The sequence below is a fragment of the Salvelinus sp. IW2-2015 genome, linkage group LG19 (genome assembly GCF_002910315.2).
Source record: "Salvelinus sp. IW2-2015 linkage group LG19, ASM291031v2, whole genome shotgun sequence".
Lineage (NCBI taxonomy): Eukaryota > Metazoa > Chordata > Actinopteri > Salmoniformes > Salmonidae > Salvelinus > Salvelinus sp. IW2-2015.
Genome location: NC_036859.1, coordinates 8,994,317 through 9,005,124, shown reverse-complemented (window position 1 = coordinate 9,005,124; position 10,808 = coordinate 8,994,317). Strand labels below are relative to the sequence as shown.

The window sequence follows — 10,808 nt, the reverse complement described above, 5'->3', positions numbered from 1 at the left end:
AGACGACATCAAAATAAACGAACAGCCAACAGTCCCGTATGGTACATACATTCGACGACCAGGAGACAATCACCCACAAACAAACAGTTAGAACACCCTACTCAAATATACTCTTAATTAGAGGGGAACACAAAACACCTGCTCTAATTAAGAGCCAATACCAGGCAACCACACAACACACAAATCAGATACAGATACATACTGCCCACCCAAAACACATGCCCTGACCATTAACACATACAAAAACAACATAAAAAAGGTCAGGACCGTTACAGAACCCCCCCTCAAGGTGCGAACGCCGGGCGCACCAGCACAAAGTCCAGGGGAGGGTCTGGGTGGGCAGTTGACCACGGTGGTGGCTCCGGCTCTGGACGCTGTCCCCACACCACCTAGTCACTCCCCGCTTCTGTCTTCCCCTCCCAATGACCACCCTAAAACTAACATCCCCTAAATGAATGGCCAGCACCGGGGAGAAGGCGGACGAGGCACCTGCGACGAATAAGGAGAGCCTAGTGCGGAGTCCACGCGGGACTAGTCAGAGAGCGATCCAGCCGTTGGACTCAACGGGCAGTCAACCTGGATGCAACATGCAACAATTTCAACGGTTTTACAGAGTTCAAGTTCATATAAGGAAATCAGTCAATTGAAATAAATTCATTAGACTGGGCAGGGGCGCTTGGTAAACTGGCCCACCCACTGGGGYGCAAGGCCAGCTAATCAGAATGAGAGTTTTTCCCCACAAAAGGTCTTTATTACAGACAGAAATACTCCTCAGTTTCATCAGCTGTCTGGATGGCTRGTCTCAGATGATCCCACAGGTGAAGAAGCCGGATGTGGAGGTCCTGGGCTGGCGTGGTTACGCGTGGCCTGCAGTCGAGGCCGGTTGGACGTACTGCCAAACACAACAATTGAGAGAAATAAGCTTTTTGTGCATATYGAACATTTCTGGGATCTWTTATTTCAGCCCATGAAATTATGGAACCAACACTTTCCATTTCCATGTTGCTTTTATATTTTTGTTCAGTATAGTATCCCAAAACAAATGTAATGCCACAGAAATGAAGTACTGATGTCTTGACTCAGGACCATGGCACAGACTGCATACTGCACAGATAAACAGCAGAGCTGAAAATAATTATTGTGTTTGTTTCCTCAGGCTGTAGGGGAGGCGGTGGTAGGTAAGAAGATGACAGCCAAGATCACGTTCACCAACCCTCTGCCACGTACACTGAGGGGCGTGGTGCTCAGGGTGGAGGGACTGGGCCTGCAGGAGCTCAAAGAGGTGGTTGTGGGGTAAGACACTAACCACCTCTATTAGCGTGCTGTTACCCTGCTCTCTCCTCTCTCTTTCACTTTATAACTGTCAATTACAGTAATGATATTCCTTTCGATCTCTCTCCGTATGTATATCAACTCCTCTGTTTCTCTCCGTCCCTTTCCCAGTTACTCTTAGGGATGGGCAAAGGGCGGCACACGAGCCGCATGCACATAGATCAATTTCCCTCCCCCAATAATTAAAAATATATATATTTGGGAACTCAACTTACTGTTGAGAGTTAGAATCAATTTTGTGTTTGTCCATCAGCAGTTTGTTTCTTGTTATGTCAGTCACTGACAGTCACTCAATTAGCCCGTTTTTAGGTTTTTAATCACCAAGTCATTGTCAGCTCAAGCTATCTCTAGCAAAACCCATGTGCTTGACCATACGTCCAGACTAACTGCAGGAAGCTAGAGTGGAAACCATCTCTTTAACACAGCATTGGTAGGACAGAAATACCTGACCGTTTGTTAAGTAAATAATTGTTATATATCCAACAAATGAGGTAAATACCTATTTTCTGTCACGCCAGCTATCTAAACTTGTAGTAATCATGGTAACTATAAGGTCAACTGGGGGACAATGACCCAAATTGTCTGGGGGGCCCCCCATTGATTTTGTTAGTCACTCTCACTCAGATATATTAAAAACTGAAAACATTTCTCTCTATCCTATGGCAGAATGTGTAGAATTGCAGGAAATMAGCTTTAAAACGGCACATTTTTCTCTCCGTCCCATGGAAAAATGACTAGAATTGCATAAAATTAGTTATAAAATTGCAAAATCTTATATCCGCCTCATGGCAAAATGTGTAGAATTGCAACAAACTTTAAAACTGCAACATTTTCTCTACGCTCCATGACAATGTGTAGAATTGCAGGAAAGGAACTCTAAATGTTTCTCTCTCCGCTGTCGAGAGGGCGAGCCACTAAAATGTTTCACTTAGAGCGCTGACTTCATGTGTGGGTATGGATGTTGTTACCCAGACCCTTGAGCCACTGCGGCCCCTCATGATGAGTTCAGATTTTTTGTGGGCCCCCATCAGTTGCTCATCCCTGCTTTAAGTAATAACTCTTGTCTCTCTCCTCTCTCAAGTGATGTTGGGAGCCACTCTACGGTGACTCGGACAGAACACTTCATACCCACCCAGGCTGGACACAGGAAGCTGGTAGCAGCTCTGGACTGTAAACAGCTGACACAGGTGCACGGGGTTGCTGACATCGTTGTCCAGGACCAATGAGAGGGAGCCTTCCACTGCTCTCTCCTGTCCACTTATCTGGTGTTTCATTCAAGTCTCCTAAAAGAAAATGGGAAGCCTTTTATTCAGTTTTACCATGATTTGAGTATAATATTATTTTTTCATGCTGACATGTAATTATGGAAATACCCTGATCTTTGGATGAAGTTGTACACTACATTGTTTTACCAGAGTTAATGCTTTTAATACTCACGTCATATTTTTCAAATCAATCAAGTTTATTTGTCACATGCTTCGTAAACAACAGGTGTAGACTAACAGTGAAATGCTTTCTGACGGGCCCTTCCCAACAACGCAGAGAGAGAAAAAGGGATAAAAAGTAAAATAATAATTTGAGGAATAAATACACAAAGAGTAACGATAACCTGGCTATATACACGGGGTACCGAGTCAATGTGCTGGGGTACGAGGTAATTGAGGTAGATACAGTAGGTAGGGATAAAGTGACTAGGCAACATGATAGATAATAAACAGCAGTAGCGTAAGTGATGAATAAAAAGGGTCAATGCACATAGTTAAATAGTTAACCTTATGGCTTGGGGGTAGAAGTTGTTCAGAGTCCTGTTGGTCCCAGACTTGGTGCCACGGTACAACTTGCTGTGGTGTCAGAACAAACATTCAATTATTTGGGAGGCTGGCTGGCCTTTCTCTGACACCGCCTGGTAAGCTCGGCCCCAGTGGTGTACTGGGCCATAAGCACTAGCATCTGTAGGGCCTTGCGGTCAAATTCCAAACAGTTGGCAAACCAAGTGGTGATGCAGCCAATCAAGATGCTCTCAATGGTGCAGCTGTATAACCTTTTGAGGATCTGAGGGCCCATGCCAAATCTTTTTAGCCATTGAAGGGGAAGAAGCATTGTCGTGCTTTCTTCAGGACTGTGTTGGTGTGTGTGGACCATAATAATTCCTTAGTGATGTGGACACAGAAACTTGAAGCTCTAGGCTCCGTCCACTGCAGCCCTGTCGATGTGGATGGGGGCGTGCTCGGCCCTCCTTTTCCTGTAGTCCACGATCAGCTTCTTTGTCTTGCTGACATTGACGTCGAGGTTGTTGTCCTGGCACCACACTGCCAGGTCACTGACTTCCATATAGGCTGTCTCATCATGGTCGGTGATCAGGCCAACCACCGTCATGTCATCAGCAAACTTAATGATGGTGTTGGAGTCATGCACCGCCACGCAGTCGTYGGTGAACAGGGAGTACAAGAGGGGACTAAGCACGCACTCGAGGGGCCCGTGTTGATGGTCACCGTGTCGGATGTGTTGTTGCTTATCCTCACCACCTGCTAGCAGCCCATCAGGAAGTCCAAGATCCAGTTGCACAGGGAGGTGTTCAGTCCCAGGGTCCTGAGCTTAGTGACGAGCGTGGAGGGCACAATGGTGTTGTTCCTTACACAGCCTGGAGGTCTGTTTTGGGTCATTGTCCTGTTGAAAAACAAATGGTTTGCACTTAGTGGGACTGGCGTATCGCTGCAGAATGATGTGATCGTCATGCTGGTAAAGTGTGCGATTTATTTAGAATTCAAGGCAGACAGTGTCACCAGCAAAGCACCTCCACACATCACATCTCCTCCTCTGTGCTTCACYGTGGAAACCACATGCGAAGATAATCCAAGAAACGCAAGCAATGGACATTAGACTAGTGGAAATCTGTCCTTTGGTCTGATGAGTCCAAATTTTWGATTTTTGGTTCCAACCGCTGTGTCTTTGTGTGATGCAGAGTAGATGAATGGATGATCTCCACATGTGTGGTTCCCACCGTGAAGCATGGAGGAAGTGTGATGGTTTGCTGGTGACACCATCTATGATTTATTTAGAATTCAAGGTACACTTAACCAGCATAGCTACCACAGCATTCTGCAGTGATACACCATCCCATCTGGATTGCGCTAGTGGGACTATCATTTGTTTGTCAYCAGGACAACGACCCAAAACACACCTCCAGGCTGTCTAAGGGCTATTTGACCAAGAAGGAGAGTGATGGAGTGCTGAATCAGATGACCTGGCCTCCACAATCCCCCAACGTCAACCCAATTGAGATGGTTTGGGATGAGTCGGACCGCAGAGTGAAGGAAAAACAGCAAACAAGTGCTCAGCATATGTGGGAACTCCTTCAAGTATTTCAGGTGACTACATCATGAAGCTGGTTGAGAGAATGCCAAGAGTGTGCAAAGGCAAAAGGTGTCTACTTTGAAGAATCTCAAATATAAAATATATTTGTTTAACACTTTTTTTGGTAACTATGTGTTATTTCATAGTTTTGATGTCTTCACTATTATTCCACAATGTAGAAAATAGTAAAAATGAAGAAAACCTTCTTTAAATTTATTTTTTATTTCACCTTTATTTATTTCACCTTTATTTCACCAGGTAAGCTAGTTGAGAACAAGTTCTCATTTACAACTGCGACCTGGCCAAGATAAAGCAAAGCAGTGCGACTCAAACAACAACACAGAGTTACACATGGAATAAACAAGCGTACAGTCAATAACACAATAGAAAAAAAAGAAAGTCTATATGCAGTGTGTGCAAATGGCGTGATGAGGTAAGGCAGTAAATAGGCCATAGTAGCAAAGTAATTACAATTTAGCAGATTAACACTGGAGTGATAGATGAGCAGATGATGATGATGAGCAGATGATGGTGTGTAAGTAGTGATACTGGTGTGCAAAAGAGCATAAAAGTAAATAAAAACAATATGGGGATGAGGTAGGTAGATTGGGTGGGCTATTTACAGATGGACTATGTGTAGCTGCAGCGATCGGTTAGCTGCTCAGATAGCTGATGTTTTAAGTTAGTGAGGGAAATGTAAGTCTCCAGTGATTTTTTTGCAATTCGTTCCAGTCACTGGCAGCATAGAATTGGAAGGAAAGAAAGAGGTGTTGTCAAAAGAGGTGTTGTCTTTGGGGATGACCAGAAGAGGTGTTGTCTTTGGGGATGACCAGAAGAGGTGTTGTCTTTGGGGATGACCAGAAGAGGTGTTGTCTTTGGGATGACCAGAAGAGTGTTTTGTCTTTGGGGATGACAGAGAGGTGTTGTCTTTGGGGATGACAGAAGAGGTGTTGTCTTTGGGGATGACCAGAAGAGGTGTTGTCTTTGGGGTGACCAGAAGAGGTGTTGTCTTTGGGGATGACCAGAAGAGGTGTTGTCTTTGGGATGGACCAGAAGAGGTGTTGTCTTGGGGATGACCAGTGAGATATACCTGCTGGAGCACGTGCTACGGGTGGGTGTTGTTATCGTGACCAGTGAGCTGAGATAAGGTGGAGTTTTACTACGCATAGACTTGACTTGGCCAGTGGGTCTGGTGACGAATATGTAGCGAGTGCCAGCCGACTAGAGCATACAGGTCGCAGTGGTGGGTGGTATAAGGGGCTTTGGTAACAAAACGGATGGCACTGTGATAGACTGCATCCAGTTTGCTGAGTAGAGTATTGGAAGCTATTTTGTAGATGACCGAAGTCGAGGATTGGTAGGACAGTCAGTTTTACTAGGGTAAGTTTGGCGGCGTGAGTGAAGGAGGCTTTGTTGTGAAATAGAAAGCAGATTCTAGATTTGATTTTGGATTGGAGAAGTTTTATATGAGTCTGGAAGGAGAGTTTACAGTCTAGCCAGACACCTAGGTATTTGTAGTTTTCCACATATTCTAGGTCAGAACCGTCCAGAGTAGTGATGCTAGTCAGGCGGGCGGGTGCGGGCAGCGAAAGGTTGAAAAGCATGCATTTGGATTTGCTAGCGTTTAAGAGCAGTTGGAGGCCACGGAAGGAGTGTTGTATGGCATTGAAGCTCGTTTGGAGGTTAGTTAACACAGTGTCCAAAGAAGGGCCAGATGTATACAGAATGGTGTCGTCTGCGTAGAGGTGGATCAAGGAATCACCCGCAGCAAGAGCGACATCGTTGTATATACAGAGGAAAGAGTCGGCCCGAGAATTTAACCCTGTGGCACCCCTATAGAGACTGCCAGAGGTCTGGAAAACACGCCCTCCGATTTGACACACTGAACTCTGTCTGCGAAGTAGTTGGTGAACCAGGCGAGGCAGTCATTTGAGAAACCAAGGCTATTTAGTATGCCGATAACAATACGGTGATTGACAGAGTTGAAAGCCTTGGCCAGGTCGATGAAGACGGCTGCACAGTACTGTCTTTTATTGATGGTGGTTATGATATCATTTAGTATCTTGAGCGTGGCTGAGGTGCACCCATGACCAGCTCGGAAACCGGATTGCACAGCGGAAAAGGTACGGTGGGAATCGAAATGTGCAGTGATRTGTTCATTAACTTGGCTTTCAAAGACTTTAGAAAGGCAGGGCAGGATGGATATAGGTCTATAACAGTTTGYGTCTAGYGWGTCACCCCCTTTGAKGAGGYGMATGACCACGGCAGCTTTCCAATCTTTAGGGATCTCGGACGATACGAAAGAGAGGTTGAACAGACTGGTAATAGGAGTTGCAAAAATGSCGGTGGATAATTTTAGAAAGAGAGGGTCCAGATTGTCTAGCCCAGCTGATTTGTACGGGTCCAGGTTTTGCAGATATTTCAGAACATCTGCGATCTGGATTTGGGTGAAGGAGAAGCTGGGGAGGCTCAGGCAAGCAGCTGCGGGGGGTGCGGAGCTGTTGACCGGGGTCGGGGTAGCCAGGCGGAAAGCATGGCCAGCCGTAGAGAAATGCTTATTGAAATGTTAGATTATCATGGATTTATCGGTGGTGACCGTGTTACCTAGCCTCAGTGCAGTMGGCAGCTGGGAGGAGGTGCTCTTGTTCTCCATGGACTTTAAAGTGTCCCAAAACGTTTTGGAGTTAGAGCTACAGGATGCAAATTTCTGTTTGAAAAAGCTAGCCTTTGCTTTCCTGACTGACTGCCTGTATTGGTTCCTGACTTCCCTGAACAGTTGCATATGGTGGGGACTATTCGATGCTATTGCAGTCCGCCACAGGATGTTTTTGTGCTGGTCAAGGGCAGTCAGGTCTGGAGTGAACCAAGGGCTATATCTGTTCTTAGTTCTACATTTTTTGAAAGGGGCATGCTTATTTAAGATGGTGAGGAAATTYCTTTTAAAGAACGACCAGGCATCCTCAACTGACGGGATGAGGTCAATATCCTTCCAGGATACCCGGGCCAGGTCGATTAGAAAGGCCTGCTCGAAGAAGTGTTTTAGGGAGCGTTTGACAGTGATGAGGGCTGGTCGTTTGACCGCGGACCCATAGCGGATGCAGCCAATGAGGCAGTGATCGCWGAGATCCTGATTGAAAACAGCAGAGGTGTATTTGGAGGGCAAGTTGGTCAGGATAATATCTATGAGGGTGCCCATGTTTACGGATTTAGGGTTGTACCTGGTGGGTTCCTTGATAATTTGTGTGAGATTGAGGGTATCTAGCTTAGATTGTAGGACTGCTGGGATGTTAAGCATATCCCAGTTTAGGTCACCTAACAGAACGAACTCTGAAGATAGATGGGTGGCAATCAATTCCCATATGGTGTCCAGGGCACAGCTGGGTGCTGAGGGGCGTCTATAACAGGCGGCAACAGTGAGAGACTTATTTCTGGAGAGATTCATTTTTTAAATTAGAAGCTCAAACTGTTTGGGCATAGACCTGGAAAGTATGACAGAACTTGAATGAGTAGGTGTCKAAGCTTTTGACTGGTACTGTATATTATTCACATCCTTGTTCAACCACGACTCCGAGAAACATGGGGTATTACAGTTCTTCAGGTCCTGTTGATAGGATAGTCTCGAACGGAGCTCGTCTAGTTTGTTCTCTAGGGATTGTACGTTCACCAATAGAACGGAGGGTAGAGGCGGTTTAGTTACTCGGCGACGTCTTGTCAGGGAGCCCACTCGTTTGCCTCTCTTGAGGAGAGCAGTACATCCACAACTGCCGACTCGTTGAAGTAGAAATCTTCATCCGAATCGAGGTTAGTGATCGCTGTTCTGACATCCAGAAGCTGTTTTCGGTCATAGGAAATGATGGCGTGAATATTATGTACAACAACAAAAAAGTCAACACACATAGCAGAATTTGTCATGACGGCATCTATCCATCTCTGCAGCGCCATCACGATCAATATCCACTAGATTCACCAGCGTGCCTTGCTCTGAAATGGATTTTCCCTTACTGTTAGGGTCGTCCACACTTATGAAGAAGAAACAGAATTATTGTTAGGGCCATTGAAATSCTTTATGAAAAATCCTGTGGTATATTTTATTATCTAGATATACATGATCTAATGTTACTGTATTTTCAGTAGAATGTACTGAACAAACGATGTCAAGTTTRTGTCATCAAAATATTTGATTAATACACTGTATAAGCATACGAGTATCCAGTGATGTTATTATTCAAGATGTATGCATTGTACATTGTTGGATATACTGTATGTAGCGTAACATGGTTTATATGAAGGTGAAATCTTCAGTTTGATTTTGTGAGGCTTATGCCTAAAGAAGTCCTTCTCAATGTGTTTGCTTATTTTTATATGAAAGAATTGAAGACATTATTATCTTATTTTGCTAATAGTGCTTCCTTGCCATAAAGTGCTCTTATGAAATCACTGTTCCAAACAGCAGTCAGCTCCTGAGAGTTGACAGTTGTATCCARGGCTCTTGTTGACCTTGGTCTGCTCTCATAGTTTGTGAGTTTGGACTTTAAAATACAAGAAAGGAAACTGTTTTAACGCATTACAWTTAGATTGTATTAATTCATCTATATACGTGTATTTTTAAAATTGCCAATGTATTTGTTAATCAACAATGTTCCCTGTTAAATTGCCCGGTGAAAATCTTGCCCGGTGAAAAAAATTATAACTCTATACACCCTTGGCTTCCTCATTAACCTGTTATTATCTATTCAAATTGTGTAGCTTCAGGCAAAGATGTGTCTTGCACAATTTAACCTGAGGAAATGGGAAATCTCATGCATATAATTCAGTGGAGGCTGCTGAGGGGAGGACGGCTCATAATAATGGCTGTAACAGAGCGAATGGAATGGCATCAAAACACTTGGAAACCATGTGTTTGATGATGTTGATACCTTTCCACCTATTCCGCTCCAGCCGTTACCACATGCCCGACCTCCCCAATTAAGGTGCCACCAACCTCCTGTGATATAATTTGATCTCAACAGTACAGTTGGCATGAATGGGATCTGTGTGGCTCATCCACACGTCCCTTAAAGGTAGTACCCAGGCCTAAGTGGAAACACCCCAAACATACTGCATAGAACAGGAACTTAAATAGCAATTTGCTGATCTCTTGTGGTCATGTTAAGTATATTGTGTTACTGTCCTGACCATAGAGAGCCCTCAGGGTGTTCTATAGGGTTTTAGAGCAGAGGGCGTGACTAGGGGGTTTTCTAGGTATTACATTTCTATGTTGGTGTYTGTGTATGGTTCCCAATTAGAGGCAGCTGAATATCGTTACCTCTAATTGGGGATCATACTTAGTGTGTCCTATTTCCCACCTGCTAGGTGGGATATTGTTTTGTATGAGTGCCTATGTGCGCTARGTATTTCACGATCGTTATATCMTTGTTGTTTTGGAAGTMTCACTATCATTAAAATGTGGAACTCTACTCACGCTGCGCCTTGGTCCAATTATTCYTACGACGGTCGTGACAGTTACTGTGCATTTCAACCAGACCATGTGAGCGGAGTTGAGAGGTTGGAAATCCCGCTCATCGCTCATGGAGTGTGCTTGCGCACCCCTCCCAGCTCCACTAAAAACCGCTCTGCAAACTGCAGCTCTAAATTCGGTCCATTCATTTAAATCACAATTGAACCAACATCCATCTACTTTTGTGACTACCTGGACCTACCATTTGCTTTTGAAGTATTGAAACCAAACCATATGGATTTGAATTGAAAGTATGTGAATAAACATGAAAAGGTGAGTGTAAGAAGTGCACATCGACTACATGTCATATTAAACAGCATATAAACACTCTAAATAGGTAAGGAGCCAGACAGGGAGCCTAAAGAAGGAACGAAAATTTATAATTTAAGTTATTTCAAGACTATAGCCATCAAAGAAATACATTGTGAACAGTGACGATATTAGCATGCAAATCTTGGTGGGGCAAACTCCCCCCAACATTTTTTTATGCCTGCCAGCAAAGCCACTACACAACACTAAACAATACATTAATTGCACTATAACGGTGACAAACGGTGCCCACAAACTGTTAGGGCCTACATATAGCTGTCCCAACAGCAGTTTTCTTTTCAGCACCATGGAATGA

The 10,808-nt window shown here is 44.4% G+C and overlaps 1 pseudogene; it reads left to right on the top strand.

The window, feature by feature from the left end:
* Nucleotides 1-10,142, top strand: part of LOC111978861 (protein-glutamine gamma-glutamyltransferase K-like) — a 64,560-nt pseudogene extending 54,418 nt beyond the window's left edge.
* The last annotated feature ends 666 nt before the right edge of the window (nt 10,143-10,808 follow it).